Below are 17,553 nucleotides of genomic sequence, written 5' to 3'. Positions count from 1 at the left end.
CATCCCGGTTTCCAGGTGGTTAGGCTGAGTCTCCCAGTGAGGTCTGAAGGCAGACCCCGCCTCGAGACCCTGGGCTGGGTCTCCTTCCTCACAATAATCACCTCAACTTTTGCTTCTCTCTTCACCCTCCACAGCAACTTGGCCTCCCATTTCACTGAGATCAAGGCCAGCCGACTGTTTCTTCACTCCCCCGTGTCCATCCTCAGATCCCAGCATCATCCCTACAAAAGGAAGCCTCCTCAGTAAGGGCTAATCTCTGCCAGCGTGTTTAGTGCCAGGGCAGAGCCGGGGCATTTGGAATGGCCAGTCAGCGAACCTTCCGTGGGCACCCACACATGCCGGGCACTGCGCTAAACACTGGGGTACAGAGGCAAAAAGACTCCCAGGAGCCTTCGGTCCAAGCGCCTTCTCTCCAGCGCGGCGTCTGCCCAGACTGTCCCGTGCATCTTAAGACTCTCAAATGTCGCCTCCTCCGAGAAGCCTCTCCCCCTTGGGCCAGTGAACAGTTCTCCTGGGACCTCCCCTAAGGCAGAGCACGGGCGCTGCCTCTTGTGCTTATCCACTCGCTGGGTGAGGAAGCCGTGCTCACGGCCTCACTGGAGAGAGACAAGACAAGCGCCTTCTGGGCCAGGGGCCCCGGGGGCAAAGAGCCCTCCGGAAGGAGTGAAGCCTTCTTAGGAGCCAGGCCTGAAGGAGGGGCAGGATCCAGGTGTGGGGGGGGGAGGTGATGGGGAAAGACCTTGCCTGGCCAGTGACCAGCATGAAGGATGGCCTGGAGACCAAAGCGTGGGTACAGAGGGGAGGGACCAGAAGGACCCTCGGAGTCCTCGGGGCTGTCTCTGTTCTGTGGAGCCAGGCAGGGGACTTGTTCGCACGGCCCACAGGGAGAGCAGAGATGAGATTTAAATCTGCGTCCAGTCCCAAGGGTCTTTGACCCCCTCACACCCCTGCAGTCCCAAATAGAGACACATGACAGGAGAGTGTGTGACAGAGTGGGGCCCAGACAGTGCGGAGTCTCCCCCAAAGGGGGAAAGACAAACATTGGGTTGAGAATATCCCTCAGACCTTGCTGAGAATCAGGCCTTCGGACCCCCTCCCCCCCAATGGAGGAGGGCCATGGCAGGGAAGGGAAGGAGCCGGCACACACCCCCAGACACTCCCAACATCCACCCAAGTCTGACCATTCCAGGGACTTCCTGTTGCCTCCAGAATCGAATAGAAAGCCCTCATTTGGCATTTAAGGGGGGAAGGAAAGGAATAATGTTTACATATAGTGCCTACTTCCGCATTTGATCCAAACCAGTCCTGGGAGGGGCTGTGATCTCCATTTTACAGGTGAGGAAACTAAGGCAACGGGGAAGTGACCACACAGGGTCACACAACTAGCGTCCGAGGCCATTTCGAACTCGGGGCCCAGGCCCTGTCCCCTGGCCCAGCTAGGATTCGGGCCCTTTCCTCTCTCTCCACGACTCGCCCCTGTACCGGGGCATCGGCTGGTCCCCATGCCCAGCCACTCCAAGCCTGCTGCCTCCCCGCTTTCCTTCCTGGCCCAGCCCCAAAGCTCCCTGGTGCCGGGGCCTTTCCTCGGGACCCCCAGCGGCTGGTGCCGCCCTTCCGAGACTGCTCTCGGTGGATCCTGCTCAGAATCTCCCCCAGAATGTGACCGCCATGAGGACGGGCTTCCCGCCTTTCTCTGGACAGTGGCTGGCATACAATGAGCATGTAGGGGAAGTTTGCGGGGCCCCCAGCAGCCCGTGGCCAGACCCAGGCCAGGCTACTTCCCCACTGCCCAGGCTTAGGTCCGGCCTCGCCTCAGGTTTTAGGAGCAGAGACGCCCCCGGCAGGAGCTTGCCTACCTTTCAGGCGATGGCACGTCTGGATCCTTCGGGGCGATGGATCACGTCTCCAGGAAGCCCGAGCCTCTCTGGCCGCATCGCAGGGTCTGGGCTTGAGCCAATGATGCTCCTGGTCCTCCTGTCCACGTTTTCATAGAGGAGGAAACTGAGTCCCACCGGGGCACTTCTTGGAGGGAGCCTCACTGGCTTCTCCTCCACTCTGGGGTGTCTCTGTCCCTCTACTTGCCTCCTTCCTCCCGAGTTTGGGGCAGGGGTGTCTCGCTGCACAGCCCCAGGTCCCCAATCTCTGCTGAGCCACCTGGGGACTGGGCCAGGCCCAGGTTGCTATGATACCAGCTCTGCCTTAAAGGGCCGGGCCCAGCGATGCCTTGGGACTTGGGGGCCTGGGGCCTGGGGAGAAAGGTAACACACCCCTAGAGAGTCCGGCCAGAGCTTCGGGTCCAACGGGAGGCAGCAGGCTGAGGGATGCTGTGGCACCAAGGAGAGGGGTGCCATGGTGATGGAACCCCAAGCTTCTCAGTCCAGGGAGCAGGGCTAGGGATGATGGGACATAGGGCCGGCGAACCAGAAGCTGCCCAAGGGAAGAAAGGCCCCATCCCGACCCACACCCTTCATGTCCACATGCTTGCTTGTCCCGGCAGATTTTGGAGGGGGCAGGGGAATGGGAAGGGGGAGGATTTGTCTGGGCCTCCCCCAGTCATGCTCCCTTAAGGCAGGCTCGCCTCCTTCTCAGGAGCAGAAAGAGCACTGGGCAGGAACGGGGGAGCAGGGCGCCGTCCTTGGCCCCTTTCATCCTCAGTACAAGCGGATCCGGCTTGAGCCTGCCCCAGCCTTCCCTTCTCTGAGTCTGAGGTGCCTTCTTAGTGGCAGGAGGGGGTCTCAGATAATAACAGCATCACCTCCTACTTCAGTCTGCTCTTTCTCACCCTGTGCAAGCTCCCAATCTCCCTCCTCCCCCTCTGAGCTCCTCAGGGAATCTAGAATCTAACTCCAAGCTGTGCAAAAATCACCGGGAAAATCCTCCCTCCAGGTCACCTCCTGGGCAGGAATCCAGTCTCAAAAATGTTTCCGTGATAGGGATGAGATGAAAAAGTTTGGAGGATACTGATCTAGGCAATCTCATATTACAGCTCACCAAGGCTTTATGGGTATTTTCTGTATGCTAGATCCTGGGGGCTGGGATGTGGGAGGCGTTCACCCCCTGGGAAACCCAGCATCAGTCAGAGCTCCCTGGAACACACAGCCGAGGTGGGTCAAAGGTCCTGACCTGGGTCTGTTCTCCACAAACCTCACTGTGCAACTCCTTTTCCTGCCCCATAAACCACCAAGATGCATCCCAAATTCTAGCTTTTTTTTTAAAAACAGGAAATCCTTTTTTAATTTTTATATTATTATAGCTTTTTAGTTACAAAACATATGCATGGATAATTTTTCAACACTGACCCTTGCAAAACTTTCTGTTCCAAGTTTTCCCCTCCTTCCTTCCACTTCCTCCCCTAGATGGCAGGTAGTCCCAAAAATATTAAATGTTAGAGTATATGTTCAATCCAATATATGTATACAGATTTATACAGTTATCTTGCTGCATAAGGAAAATCAGATCTAGAAAGAAGGAAGGAAAACAAAAGTATTAAGTATCTGATGTCAGATTTGAACTCAGGTCCTCCTGACTTCAGGACTGGTGCTCTTTTTCTTATTCTTTCTTTTTTAATTTTTTTTGGTAATTATATCATTTTTATTTTATTTTGGTGCTCTTTCCACTGTGCCATCTAACTGTCCTCAAAATTCTCGCATTTTCACAACCAAAAACCAAGTGAATCAGTCAAGTCAGTTGAATATTATATTAGAGACATATCATAGTGAAGATTATATTGTTTATTATAGAAGAGACATGACTAAGAAAATGTCTGCTACTCTCAGAACCTGCCCTTATTCTCCAAGCTGCCATTACTAGATATTTTCATAGGGCTTCAGATTTTACAAACCATTGAATTCTTTTAAAACATAGTGAATTTTCTTCACCACAACCCTGTAACAAAGGAAACACAAGCATTATTCTCTCTACTTCATAAATGAAAGTTGGGCCCAGAGAGACTTGTCCATGGTCCCAGAGCCAATAAGCAGCACAAACAGGACTGCTGACTAAGACCTCGGTTCCTCCCGAGCATCAGCTCCCTCTCCTGTGGGATAGGTACCAAGGATGCTTGAGGTTGCAGGCTGGTGGCCATGGCCACAATTGGCTGGGATATTTCAGGTCTTTAGGTTTCTAAGAACCAGTCATGGAGAGAAAGTAAAGGCTCATGGGACTTCTGCTCTTTCTCACCCTGTGCAAGCTCCCGATCTCCCTCTTCCTCCTTTGAGCTCCTCAGGGAATCTAGAATCTAACTCCAAGCTGTGCAAAAATCACTGGGAAAGTCCTCCCTCCAGGTCACCTCCTGGTCAGGAATCCAGTCTCAAAAATGTTTCCGTGATAGGGATGAGATGAAAAAGTTTGGAGGATACTGATCTAGGCAATCTCATATTACAGATAACTGGAGAGGAGAAGGGACTTTTCCAGTGTCACACAGATAGGAGCACATTCAAAAACAGGATCTCCTTTTAAAATTTAAAAATATTTTACATGTGTGTATATATATACACATATATATGTACACATGTATGTATATACCCACACACACCCACATATATATATATATATATATTATATATATTTGCATCACTTAGATTTTTCTCTCTATTCCCTCCCTAATCCCTAGTGCCATCTCTTATAATAAAGAATTTGAAGGGGGTGGGGAATTAATTGACTTGCGAAGGTCACACAGCTAGTAAGCAATTGAGAATATATTTGAATTCAGATCCTCCTGACTCCCTAGCTAATGCTCTAGCCACTAGCTGCCCCCAAGAGTTATTTTTTTTAAGAGAAAGAGGAAGAAAATTCTGCAAAATCAGAAACTGATGAATGAAAAGCCCAAGAAACATAATCATATTGTGGCTAGCAAATAATTACTAGGTTAGTGGCTTTCTCTCTTGGAATTCCAGAATATCTAAATACCTTTGGAAACCTATCAATATCCTGATAGGTAGAAATCAAATCTGATTAGTTAATAATTAAGGAAATGATGCATATTCTAATAAAGAACAGGCTTATTCTAATTGAGGGACTAGGGAACATACCTTTGATTATACCTTTTTTTTCCCCCCCCTGGGCAATTGGGGTTAAGTGACTTGCCCAGGGTCACACAGCTGACAAGTGTTAAGTGTCTGAGGTCAAATTTGAACTCAGGTCCTCCTGACTTCAGGGCTGATGCTCTATCCACTGCACCACCTAACTGCCCCATGATATCCTTCTTGGATGAAGATACTCATTCCCCATCCAGACTATTTATGCAGAGTTCACCTAGTTAAGATTGTCTTTACCTCTTAATCATAACTAAGTTTCCCTTGGGTGGTCCAAGGTTGAATTCAATCTCATTTTCAGCCCTGCCCCTCACAAGCTGTTTTGATGTAACAACTAAATGAAAAAAAAAAAAAAAAAGGAAAAAGAACCTAGATTCTCCCTCCCCATATTAATTGATTCCTAATAATCATTTCTCCCAAAACCCAGGTTTTCTGAGCAGTCCAAAGTCAATCCTCCCCCCAGCAGTATAATCTTATTCAGTCTATTTCCAGGGAATATTCAAATCCAACAAATGTTAATTTGGACCTAAAACGTAGCAGATACCATGCTAGGCTTTGGAGACCCAAAGAAAAAAACCTAACCATTCCTGCCCTTAATAAGCTTATATTCTATTATAATCTGAGTCCCAAAGCCCATTGGGACAGGACTTTCACTCTCATTTATGTGAGGGCCAGGGGAGAGCTATGGAGAGGGAGAAATGAGAGAAATATCCAAGCTTCTTCTAGCTCCTAGCTTTGAGAGAGAGAAAGAGGGGAGGGGGGGTGGAATTCCTTTAAAAATGCAATTCGCCAAATTGGAAAAAAAAAATCCACTGAATAAATCAATTCCTTAGGAGGGGAGAGGGAGGAAGAAAAAATTGGAACACAAGTTTTTGCAAAGGTAAATGTTGAAATCTATCTTTGTGTACATTTGGAAAAAATAAAAATCTATTACAAGATGAAAAAAGAAAGAAAAAGAAATCAATTTCTCAAAAAAAAAAATTGACCAAATCAAAAAAAAAAAAAATCCACTCAAGAAAACAACGACAAAGCTAGCTGAAGAAAACCATACATTAAAAACCAGAACCAAGCAAAAGAAGCTAATGACTCTAGGAGACATCAAGAATCAGTCAAATCAAAAAGAATGAAAAAATGGGAGAAAAGGCAAAATAGCTCATTGGAAAAATAGCTGGCCCAGAAAATAAGTCCAGGAGAGACAATTTAAAAATTATTGCTAATCCAGAGAGAGGTGGGGAGGGTAAAGGGGGAGGGATGGAGGGAAAGAGAGAGAGATAGAGACAGACAGAGAGTGCATCTTTCAAGAGATCATCAAGAAAAACTGCCCTGATATACTAGAACTAGAGGGCAAAATAGTCATTGAAAGAATCCATCAATCACTTCCTGAAAGAGAATCCCACAAATTAAACACCAAGAAACATTGTTGCAAAATGCCAGAGCTATAATCTCAAGGGGAAAAATGTTGCAAGCTGCCAAGAAAAAAAATTCAGTGTTGATGAATTACCTAGGACCTGGCAGCTTCTATAATAAAAGATTGGAGAGCCTGAAATACAACATTCTGGAAGACAAAGACCTAGGGTTACAACCAAAAATCAACTACTCAGTGAGACTGAGCATCATCTCTCTGGGGGGAGTAGATAGATCTTCAATGAAGTAAAGAACTTTCGATCATTTCTGTTTGAAATTATCAGAAATCTCTGGTTTTTTCTGATAAAAAAAACCCAACTAAACAGAAAATTTGATCTTCAAACACAGGACTTAAAAGAAGCATAGAGAGGTAAATAGGAAAGGTAAAAAAAAAAAAAACATTATTTAAAGGTTAAACGTTTACATCCTTAGGTGGGAAAGTGATACTTGTAACTCTTAAAAACTATATCTTTTATTAAGGCAGTTACAAAGGGCATAAATAGATAGAGGGTGTCAAAATAATTAACTCTGATGTGATGATATTAAAGAAAAAAACAGTAAGGGGTGGGAAAAAAGGATCATAACAGGAGAAGAGGAAAGGAGAGGTAAAATAAGCTAAATTAGGTCACATAGAGAGGAACAAAAGACTTATTACAGTAGAGGGAAAGTAGGGAGAGGGATGTGCATTGTCTGAAGCTTAATCTCATCTCTTTTGTCTCAAAGAGGAAATAATATATTCACTCAATTTGGCATAGAAATTTATCTTATCCTATAAGGAAGTAGGAAGGGAAAGAGGAAAGAAAAGAGAGGGGCTTGATAGAAGGGAGGACATAAATACTAGGAAAAAGAGATAGAAGAGAGGACATAAACAATAGGAAAAAGGGATATGAGAGAAGAGAGGAGAGATTGAGGGCGGGTAGGTAAAAAAAAAACATTACTAAGTAGAGACTAAGTAGTAAGAGAACAGAAGTATGTACAGAAGAGAAAATAGGATTGGAGGGAAATACACAGCTGGTAATCATAACTGAATATAATGGGATGAATTCTCCCATAAAAGGAAGTAGATAGCTAAGTGGATTAAAAACCAGAATCCTTAAAAAAAAAGAAAAAGAAAAAGAAAAGAAAAATAGGAATCCAGAATTTAGCTTGAACTTTAAAGTAATTTCCCCTAAACTAAGATTGTTTTTTAAACATTCCTGTTTTTGACTTCCAAATTCTCTCCCTCCCTCCAATTTATCCCCCACCCAGTGAAAAGACAAGCAATATAATACATTATACATGTGAAGTCATACAAGACATTTCCCTATTAATCATAGATTAATAGTTAATTAGCAATTAAAGGAGTGGAAGGGGTTAATGCTCCCCGTACTCAACCTCCAGTTTCCTTTACTGGCAGGAATTAAAGTCTTTCTTGGAGAAGGCTAGAGGAGAAGATGTTAGAGATGTTATTTTGCCTCCTTGTAATGCATTCTCTCTCTCTCTCTCTCTCTCTCTCTCTCTCTCTCTCTCTCTCTCTTTCTCTCTCTCTCTCTCTCTCTCCCTCCCTCCCTCCCTCCTTCACACACACACACACACACACACACACACACACACTACTCCTTACATTTCTAAGACAGAAAAGCTGTCTTGAAGGAGAGAAAAAGCGAATACCAAATGAACAACAAAGGAAATCATGAGTGCTTCCAAGTTAGAGAATTATGATAAAATCATTGATTTAGGGACAAAAGAGACCTTAGAGATCATTTTAGTTCATTACTTTCAGTTTATGGAAGAGAAAACTGAGATTCAGAGAAGTGAACTATCTTATCCAAGTTTTTCCAGCTAGTAAGAGTTAGAACAACCACTTGAACCCAGGTCCTCTGGCATCATAGTGACTGAGAGACTTTGAGGCAGAAGGCCTGGGTTCAAGTATGAGATTTACTAGCCTTATTAGCAAATCATTGGATCTTAGCAGTAGAGCTGAAAGGAGTCTCAAAGACTACCTAATCCAATTGCAGAATTTAAACCCCGTTCTTCCCACTCCAAATCCAGAGCTTTATTCCTTATATCTTGCTGAGCTAGTCAGATTTTGGAGCATCGTAGGATCTAAGCTCTAGAAGCAAAAGGGCCCTCAAAGGTTATCAAATCCATCTCCTTGCTTTTATTGATGGAAAAAATGGAAGCCCAGAGGTCAGACAATTTGTCCAGAGTCACATAGGTAGGATACAACAGAGCTTCAATTCAAATCTTGATCTACCAAATCTAAAGGCTATTCTTTTGTTGACATAGCCTTCCCCTCTTGGGTCCTCAGTTTCCTCATCTCTAAAATAGGAATAATAATATCACCTTCTTTTGAGTCTCTCCCTACAATTGATCCATCCTCCAAATGCCCAAATGTTTTTCCTTAAAGCCATAGTCTGGCTCTGTCACCTCTACTCCTGTCCTCTCCAATTTCAGTCCCCTCTATACATGTGATGATCCAGAAATACATTTGGCCCATTTGCCATCTCTTGAGCCCATCCCTTTATCTTTCACCTCCAGGCCTTTGCCCTAGTTGTCTCCTATTCCTGGAAGTCTCTCCCTCCTCACTTCTGCCTCGGGCCTTTCTCCCCATTATCTGCTAGTACTCTCTTCTGTTACCCTCCGTGGAATCTTGTGTGTCTCGAATCATTTCCATGTTGTTTCCCCATTAGGCCCGGAGCTCCTTGAGGGCAGGGCCCCTGGTTTTGCCTTTCTCCATATCCCGAGCACTTAGCACAGTGCCTGGCACATAGTAGGTGTTTACTGAGTGCTAGTTGGCCAACAGAGTGATCTCACGGGTTGGAAGGAAGGCACAGTCGTCCCTGGGTGAGAGGGCAGCTGCTCTGCCCTCTTGGTCCCTCTGCTGAGTGCCCAGTGACTGTGAACTCAAACACAACTTTGTCCTCACAGAATTTCAGAGCTGGAAGGGCTATCAGTCCAGAAGCACCGAGTCCAACCAGCATATGAACAAGACTTCTCTCTATGATATCTCCATAAGGACGCCTCAGGTTTCTTCTTGAGGACCTCCAGGGAAAAGAGGTCACTCCTTCCTGAGACAGCCTCTTGGTGGGAAGTGTTTCCTTGTATCCAGCAAAGTGGACTCTTATCTTTCTGCCCTCCAGGTTCAGGAAGAGGAAGTCTGCTCCCTTGTCCACAAGCTGATGGCTTTCCAAGTATAATGAGGCAGTGATCAAGGCAGGAAAGATGCCACCAGGGAAAGGGCTCTGGCTTTGGAGTCACGGGGTCTGGGTTCAAATCCTGTCTCTGACCTCTACCTATGTAGCCTTAACCTCCATGTAAAATGAGGAAATGGTGCTAGATGATCTAAGAGGTCTCTTCTAGTCCTAAATCCATGACTCTACATCTAGTCCTCTTCCCCAGGGCCATCAAAAGCCCCTCACCCAGCAAAGTCTCAAGATTGCCCACCCCCCACCCCAAGGGGGAGGGATCTTCCCTCTGCAGCCATGTAGCTCAAGAACAATCAGTGCCCACGGCCTCTTCCTCTACCACCAATGGATCCAGGCCAGAGCAATGGAGACTGGAAATTCTGCCAGCCCAAGCCAATGGGTTTAAAGAGAAGTAGAATGCAGTCCTGTCCCAGTACCACTCTGGCCTTCCCATAAGCTCTCCCAGAGACTCGGATTCTCCAACATGACCAGGCCCCCAGCCCCTTCCTTGGCCCTACCAAGCAATCTGTTGATTTATGGAGGTTCAATCCTCCCCGCCTCATTTCACCTTTGTCCAAATTCAGAGTCATATATGTTAGAGCTGGGAGGGGTCCTAGAACAGGAAATGTCAGAACGATATGTATAATGTTAGAGCTGCAAGTGGCATTTAGAACAGAGCAGGACAGAGCTAAGAGGGGCCTTAGAACCTAGAATATCAGGGCTGGGAGGAACCTAGAACTGGGTAGTTCAGAACTGGGAGGAACCTTAGAATAGGGAGTGTCACAGCAGAAAAGGGCCTTAGAAAGGGAAGATCAGAGCTGGAGAGGCTTTAGAACAAGGAAGGTCAGGGTGGGAAGGACCTTAAAACTAGGGAATGTCGGGGTTGGGAGGGTCCTTAGACAGGGGATGGCGGATCTGGGAGTGGCCTTAGGAGTGTTAGAGCAAGGAGGGACCATAGAACAGAAAATGGCAGAACAGGAAGGGGCCTTAGAACAGGGGATGTCAGAGCTGGGAGGAACAGCTATGTCAGGAAAACAAAGTTCTTCTCATTACATCCTGCCATCTCTCTACTTCCTTGCCACCATCCTATTAATTTTGGATGTCCCTCAATATACAAGTCAGATGGAAAGATCCCATGGTCCTTAGAGGCAAAGCAGTTATGAATGTCTTTGCTTTGATGTCACTATTCCCAAAGCTCCTGGGCTCAGAATGGGGGTGGGATTGAGATGATGGGGGTGGTTTGAGCTGCCTGTCGTTTCCCCTTCACTTCAGCTGGGCCACAGCTTGGGGGTGTCAGTTGTTGGCTGTTAGTGATGGGGAAGACTGACTTCCTGGGAGACCTGGGCTGGGCTCCTTCGCCCGTCTGCCTGCCGGTGGCAGCTGGTCAGCAATTGTTGTTGGCTGTGAAAAGGAAGGGCAGGACCAGACTCCACAGTGACTCATTATTAGTATATACTTCATAATTACATATCAATACTATTGTAAAAATTATATTAATTCCTGATGATGTTTTATAAACAATATCATTATAATCATAACAACATTATAATATGATTGTATCTACTAACAATAGCTGGCATTTCTATAAATAGCATCTACTATGAGCCAAGTCCTTTACATTTACATGAAAATCCTCCCGATGACCTGGCCTGGTCAGTGTTCTGATGTGACAACAATGAGAGGATCCAAACCAATTCCAATTGATCAGTAAGGAAGAGAACCAGCTCCACCCAGAGAAAGAATTCTGGGAAATGAGTGTGGACCACAACATAGTATTTCCACTCTTTCTGTTATCGTTTGTTTGCTTTTTTGTTTTTTCTTCTCGGGTTATTTTTACCTTCTTTCTAAATCCGATCTTTCTTATGCAGCAAGAGAACTGTATAAATATGTATACATAAATTGTATTTAACGTATACTTTAACATATTTAACATGTATGGGACTGTCTGCCATCTAGGGGAGGGGGTGGGGAAAGGAGGGGAAATTTTGGAACAGAAGGTTTTGCAAGGATCAATGTTGAAAAATTACCCATGAATATGTTTTGTAAATAAAAAGCTGTAAGAAAAAAGAGAGAGAGAGAGAGAGAGAGAGAGAGAGAGGGAAGTGAAAGACTGATAGAATTTCTACCTACTGAGTGTATCGCTTTATTAAGCAATGAATGTCAACTTCCCCACAAAGCGGGCCAGACCTCCTCAGCTTTAGTCTAAACCCCAAATCCAGAAGGAGACAGACTTTTTTATACACTAAAATAATTACTCAAATGAGGTCAATTAATTAAAAGGAAGTAATGAAACGTTAAGCAATCTGATTGGAGGAAAGATTAGGGACTTTCCAATTTGGGAGGGGAAGAAAAACCAGGTATGATCCCTGAACTCAGAAAAGCAGGTGTCCCACTACCCCCCAAGGGTCCTATTAAATCACAAAACCATGGAAACAGGAATTATTGATCAGTACTGGACCAGTTTCCAGATAAGGGCTTGCTGGGAAAACTCCTTGTATCAATCAATCTGACTGGTTTCTGGTTACTATAACCGAGGTCCTTATGAAGGGTCTCTAAGCAATAAAGAAAAGTAGTCTGGTTTCCCAGCCATGAAGGACAAGCCTCAAATAATAATAATATAATCACATTTTCTCCCAGTTCTCATAATTCAATAAAGTTTTCTCCCTAGACCGAATTTGGACTAGATCAATAATTGAATAGAAACAGGAGTGAGCTAGCTCCCAAGATGGAGTCAGTGTGGCTCACTCAAGTGCTACAATTAATCACTTATTGTCCTCAGTTATACAGGTTAGGAAACTGAAAAAAAAATCAGTGGTTATATGACTTATCCAAGGTCACATAGCTAGTAAGTATCTAAGGTTGTATTTGAACTCGGGTCGTCTTGATTCTGTACCCTGTGCTCTATCCACTGAACCATGGGTTAGGACACTGCTATTGCTAAGGCTTTTAGGCTCAAGGTCCTAGGCTGTCCCCACCAGCTGGCCAAGGCTGAGGTAGGAAATGTTTTATTTTTATTTTGCAAATGAGGAGCTGAGCAGAACTGGGTTGAGGTTTCCAGGACAATCCTGACTGACTTATTTACTTTCTTCCCAGAGTCTCTTTTGGTCTCCAGTGCCTCCCTCCTCCATCCTCCTCTGACTGAGTTTCCTAGGCTCTAACAATCCTTGTGAGATCTACGTGTGTGAAGACCAGGTTTTTCATCTATTAAATTCAGAGTTAAATGAGATAGTCGCCCAGGTCTCCTCCAGCTTTAAGAGCATTCACCTAATCTCTCTAGGCTTCAGTTTCCACATCTGTGAAATGGGCCTCCAAATCCTTGCTTGTTATCTGCTCAAAAGTCACTTCCCTCCATGTCTCCCCCACCCCTGCCTCAGCCTCCTTGGTTCTCCCTGCCCAGTAACCAGTGTTTCGGTACTCCACTGCTGCTCAGTCTGCCTATAATTGGGAAAGCTCCCGAAGACAGCCTTTTCCTTCTCTCCCACTTCTGCACCTAGGCCAGTTCAGAACAAGAGAGACCGGAAATTCTCCCAGCTCAGGCCACCTGGGATAAAGGCGGCGATTGTCAGGTGCTTTACCCTGCAGCCATCTGGCTTCCCCACCACAAATTCCCAAGTTAGGAAGGACAGTTTGTCCCTCTGCCCCATCAATCAATCAGTTTACTAACCATTGCCCAAATAGGTGTTGCCCTAGCCTGTGAACTGCTGGGGCAGCTAGGTGGAGAGAGCACCAGCCCTGAAATCAGGAGGACCCGAGTTCAAATCTGGCCTCAGACACTTAACATATCCTAGCTGTGTGAAAGAAGGAACTGCATGTGCCATAGCACAGAGTGAGGCTACTCTGGCTGTGTGGGGATGAGAAGGGGAGAGTAATGTGTAATCAGGCTGGAGAAGTCATTTAGAGTCAGGCTGTGAAGGACTTAAAAGGCCAAACTAAAGAGTTTGCACTGGATCTCAAAGTACTAGGGAGCCACAGTAGCATGTTGAGCAAGGGAATAACTTGGTCAGCTATGCTGACCCAAGGATCCCAGCTCTTCCAGTGGGTAGCCCTACTACCTATTCCAGAGGCTCACATATGTTCTCACTAATTTGGGAAAGTTAATTAACTTCTCCCCGGGGGAAGGATTTAAGAGTGGGACAGATGGTGAAGTTAGCTACAAATAACAACCATGTTGGGGATTGGAAACCAGGACAGAGCCTTAGCCTGGATCCTTAAACTAAACTTTGGCAGCTCTGGTCAAACTCCAGAGAAGTATCGTCCTTCTGTGGCCAAGGAAGACCCAGAGGCAAGGGCGGAGGATTCTGGTTGTACCCATTAGGCAGGAAACCAAGGGGAGGAGGTCTGTTGGGGAGGCCGGCTTATCTCCTCTGCTCCATAAATTTTCTACTTGTCTGACAGTAGAGAAAAGGAATGAGACAAAGAGGGAATTTGGGGCCAGAGGGGGTAGGGTTAGGGAGCAAGGAGAACATCCCTCAGCTGCAAACTGACATCTGGAGTTGGATTTTCAGTTTTCTTCCTATGAATTTAAAACTAGTAAATGAGAATGAGAAACAGAGAAGCCTGGGAAGACATTATTTGATGCAAAGCAAAGCATGCAGAACCAAGAAAACCGATTGCAACAATGTAATTGGAAAGAGTAACCGCACAAAATAATTGAAGCAATGCTTGCAATTACAAAGAACAAGTTTAGCCCCAAAGAAAAGGTATAAGGAGATATAGGTCTAGGAGAACACTGCATTAAAAACATCAAGGTTTGTTTTGTTTGTTTCGTTTCGTTTTGTTTTTTGTTTTTTTGGGTTTTTTTTATGTGATGGTCAGTTTTAGTGACTTAAAAAAACTCTTTTTAAAAAAATTGTCATAAAGGATGACTTTCTGGGGGAAATCTAAGCAATATGAAAACAATGTTATTAATATGATCTACTTTTAGAATGGCAGATTCACCAGCAGGATGATTTCAGAGAGCGTGGAGAGACTTACAGAAACCGATGCTGAGAGAAGAGAGCAGAACCAGCAGCTCATCGTGCACGGCAGTAACAAGACTATCTGACAATCAGTTCTGATGGATGTGACTCTTTTCAGCAATGAGATGATTCAAACCATTTTTGTTCAGTGATGAAGAGAGCCATCTATACCCAGAGAGAGGACTGTGGGAATTGATCATGGACCACAACATAGCATTTTTAGTCTTTCTGTTATTTGCTTGCATTTTGTTTTCTTTCTCAGTTTTTTTTTTCCTTCTTGAACCACTTTTTTTTTGTACAGCAAGATAACTGTATAAATATGTATGCATATATTGTATTTAACATATACTTTAACATATTTAACATGTATGGGACTACCTGCCATCTAGGGGAGGTAGGGGGAAGGAGGGGAAAAGTTGGAACAGAAGGTTTTGCAAGGGTCAATGTTGAAAAATTACCCATGCAAATTTTTTGTAATAAAAAGCTTTAATAAAATTTTTAAAAATTAAATTTTTTTTTAAATTGCAGATTCTATCCAAATAACTATCAAGTCAGGGCGAATTCTCCTTACCTGACTTAACTGTATACAAGGAGATTGCAATGGAAGGGAGTCTGAATTCTTAAGGGCCCATAAATCCATTTTGGATGTTCACAGTATAAACAGATGTGGGGATTCAGAGTCTCACAGTTAATCGTGCTAAGTGATGATGGGGATTCAGGGAATTGAGAGCGAGAAAAAAGAGAACAAGAATCTATTGGAGATCTCAGTAACTGAACCAGTAGTTAGGAGGTGGTTAAGCAAACAAAGTGACCAGACATTTGTTCCCTTTTCCTTGGAAGATATCTAGTGCCATATTTTGAAAGGAAAGCCAATCTGATCCCCACTCCAGGGCTATTATTTGCCAGAGAGGTAGCACTCTGACCTGGGATCAGGAGCCAAAGCCTAGCTGTGACCCACAGGAACTGTGTGAATGGGAGAAGGGCCTTAACCTCTCCGGGCTGTTTCTTGTCATCTGCAAAAAGGGTAAATAAAAAATACATTTTCACAAAGGGCTTTTGGGACAAAATTACTGGGTAACATCAGTGCTGGAAGGGACCCTATAGATTTATCAAGTCAATCACTTTATAAGTCAGGAAACTGAGACTTGGAGAAATGAAAGGACGTGTGAGAGGTCATCTAGTGGATGAGTGGCAGAGCCTAGATAGAGCTGAGTTCTTCAGTTGCTTCTCCCTTCTCCCGGCATCAGTCTGTTCTCTCCTTATCCGAGGCACCCATGTTGGAACCCTGCAGGGTGGGGGTGGGGTAGAGGGAGGAGGTGACCGAGGGCACCGAAAATTCTTGTTGGGGCTGGTTTTTTCCAGGACAGGGTGTCCAGCCCATTGGAAGGGAACAATAACAAGCTCCCAGATTCCTGTGCCCATGAGATCAAGAGTAGCCAGAGGCTAAAATTAGGCTTGGAAAGCCCACTGAATGGCATGTTGGGGAAAGGGCAAGGGAGAAGGGGGGCCTTCCAGCTCCCTGCGCACTCTCTGCAGCCAGGCTCTGGGAACTCTGCTCCTATTCAAGGGCATTCCTGAAGACTGAGGCCTTTCGATACACCTGCCTGCCAGAGCCTGAGACAGGAACTCAGGAAACATGAGTAAGCTGGCGGAGAACTTAGAAATGGCTGTTACTAAAATATAGGGAGAATCCCTGCCTCAAGGCAGGGGGATGGTACGTATGACCTCGTGAGGTTCCCTGAAAGTCTACACTGGGTGATCTCTCCACCTTTGAGAAGTAAGGCGGCAATGGAAATGGAGGTCCTAGGTCCAAACCCTGTCCCAGATGCTTAGTAGTCATGTGACCGTGGGCACCTCTCTCAGCTTCAGGCTCCTCAGCCTTAAAAGGGGGCTAACAAAAGCACCTACCTTGAAGTATTATGTGAGGATCCAGTGGGAAACCCATGAGATCAAGTGGGAGGAAGCATGACAATGAAAGCCATGCTGGATCTGGAACCGAAGGCCCTAAGTTCAAATCCTGTGTGCCTCAGTTTCCCCTTCTGTAAAATATAGGGATTGGTCCAGATCTATAATCCGTGTTAATAACCTGAAAGTTATCTGGCCATTTCCTCATCCAATCAGTTGCCAAATTTTGTCCTCACTGTGGCATGAGATGCCTCCTCTCTGTTACCCTTGGATTCTATTATGCTTTCATTACTGCTCAGCCGGACCATGGCAATGACCTCGACCAGGTCATCTGGTCATTGTCTCAGGGCTGGAAGGAGCCAGAGAGGAAACTGAGGGTCAGGACAGGTAAGGTTTGGTGTCATGCCTTGGGTCCTTGGCCTGACATTCAAGGCTCTCCACAGTTGATACCCAACATCATAAGCACGGCATTTTGTGGAGAAAGCCATTGGAAAGTCAGTTTAGAGTTCAAATTCAGGTTCTTCCACTTACTCCCTACGTGATTTTAGCCAAGTCATTTTCCTCATCTATAAAATGAAAGTGAATGGAAGGTCTCTAAGCACATGCTCCCTCCTGTTCATGCTGATTCTGCTCCAGCTAAACCGGATACTGCCAGTCCCTCAATAAAAGTACAAGCACTTCCCAGCCTCTGTCATCTCCCCTTCTGGCTTGTGGTACCTTCCCTGCAAGGCCCACTTACCTTTCTACCTCCTCCACGGAGTTTCCCAGGTCTCCCTTGTGTGAGATGCTGGGGCCAAGCACCTTGTTCCTCTTTTGTCAGTTTCTTCTGCCTTCAGGTTATGTACAGGGTGGGCTTATTCTAATGAAGGCTGAGGGACTTGGACTCTAGGTCACTCTGGAAGAGACTCATATCCATTCAGACCACTTATGTGGAATTCATCTAGCTAAAAAGGTTTTTCTCCTTTAATCAGAACTAAGCTTTCCCAATTGGGCGGCCCAAGATGGCCCAAAATGGAACCCAATTTCATCACCAACCTTGTCCCTCAAAGGCTGCCTTGACCTGGTAACTAAATGGCCTTCCTAAGG

The sequence above is a fragment of the Antechinus flavipes genome, chromosome 5 (genome assembly GCF_016432865.1).
Source record: "Antechinus flavipes isolate AdamAnt ecotype Samford, QLD, Australia chromosome 5, AdamAnt_v2, whole genome shotgun sequence".
NCBI lineage: Eukaryota > Metazoa > Chordata > Mammalia > Dasyuromorphia > Dasyuridae > Antechinus > Antechinus flavipes.
Note: the sequence above shows the minus strand (reverse complement) of the source record.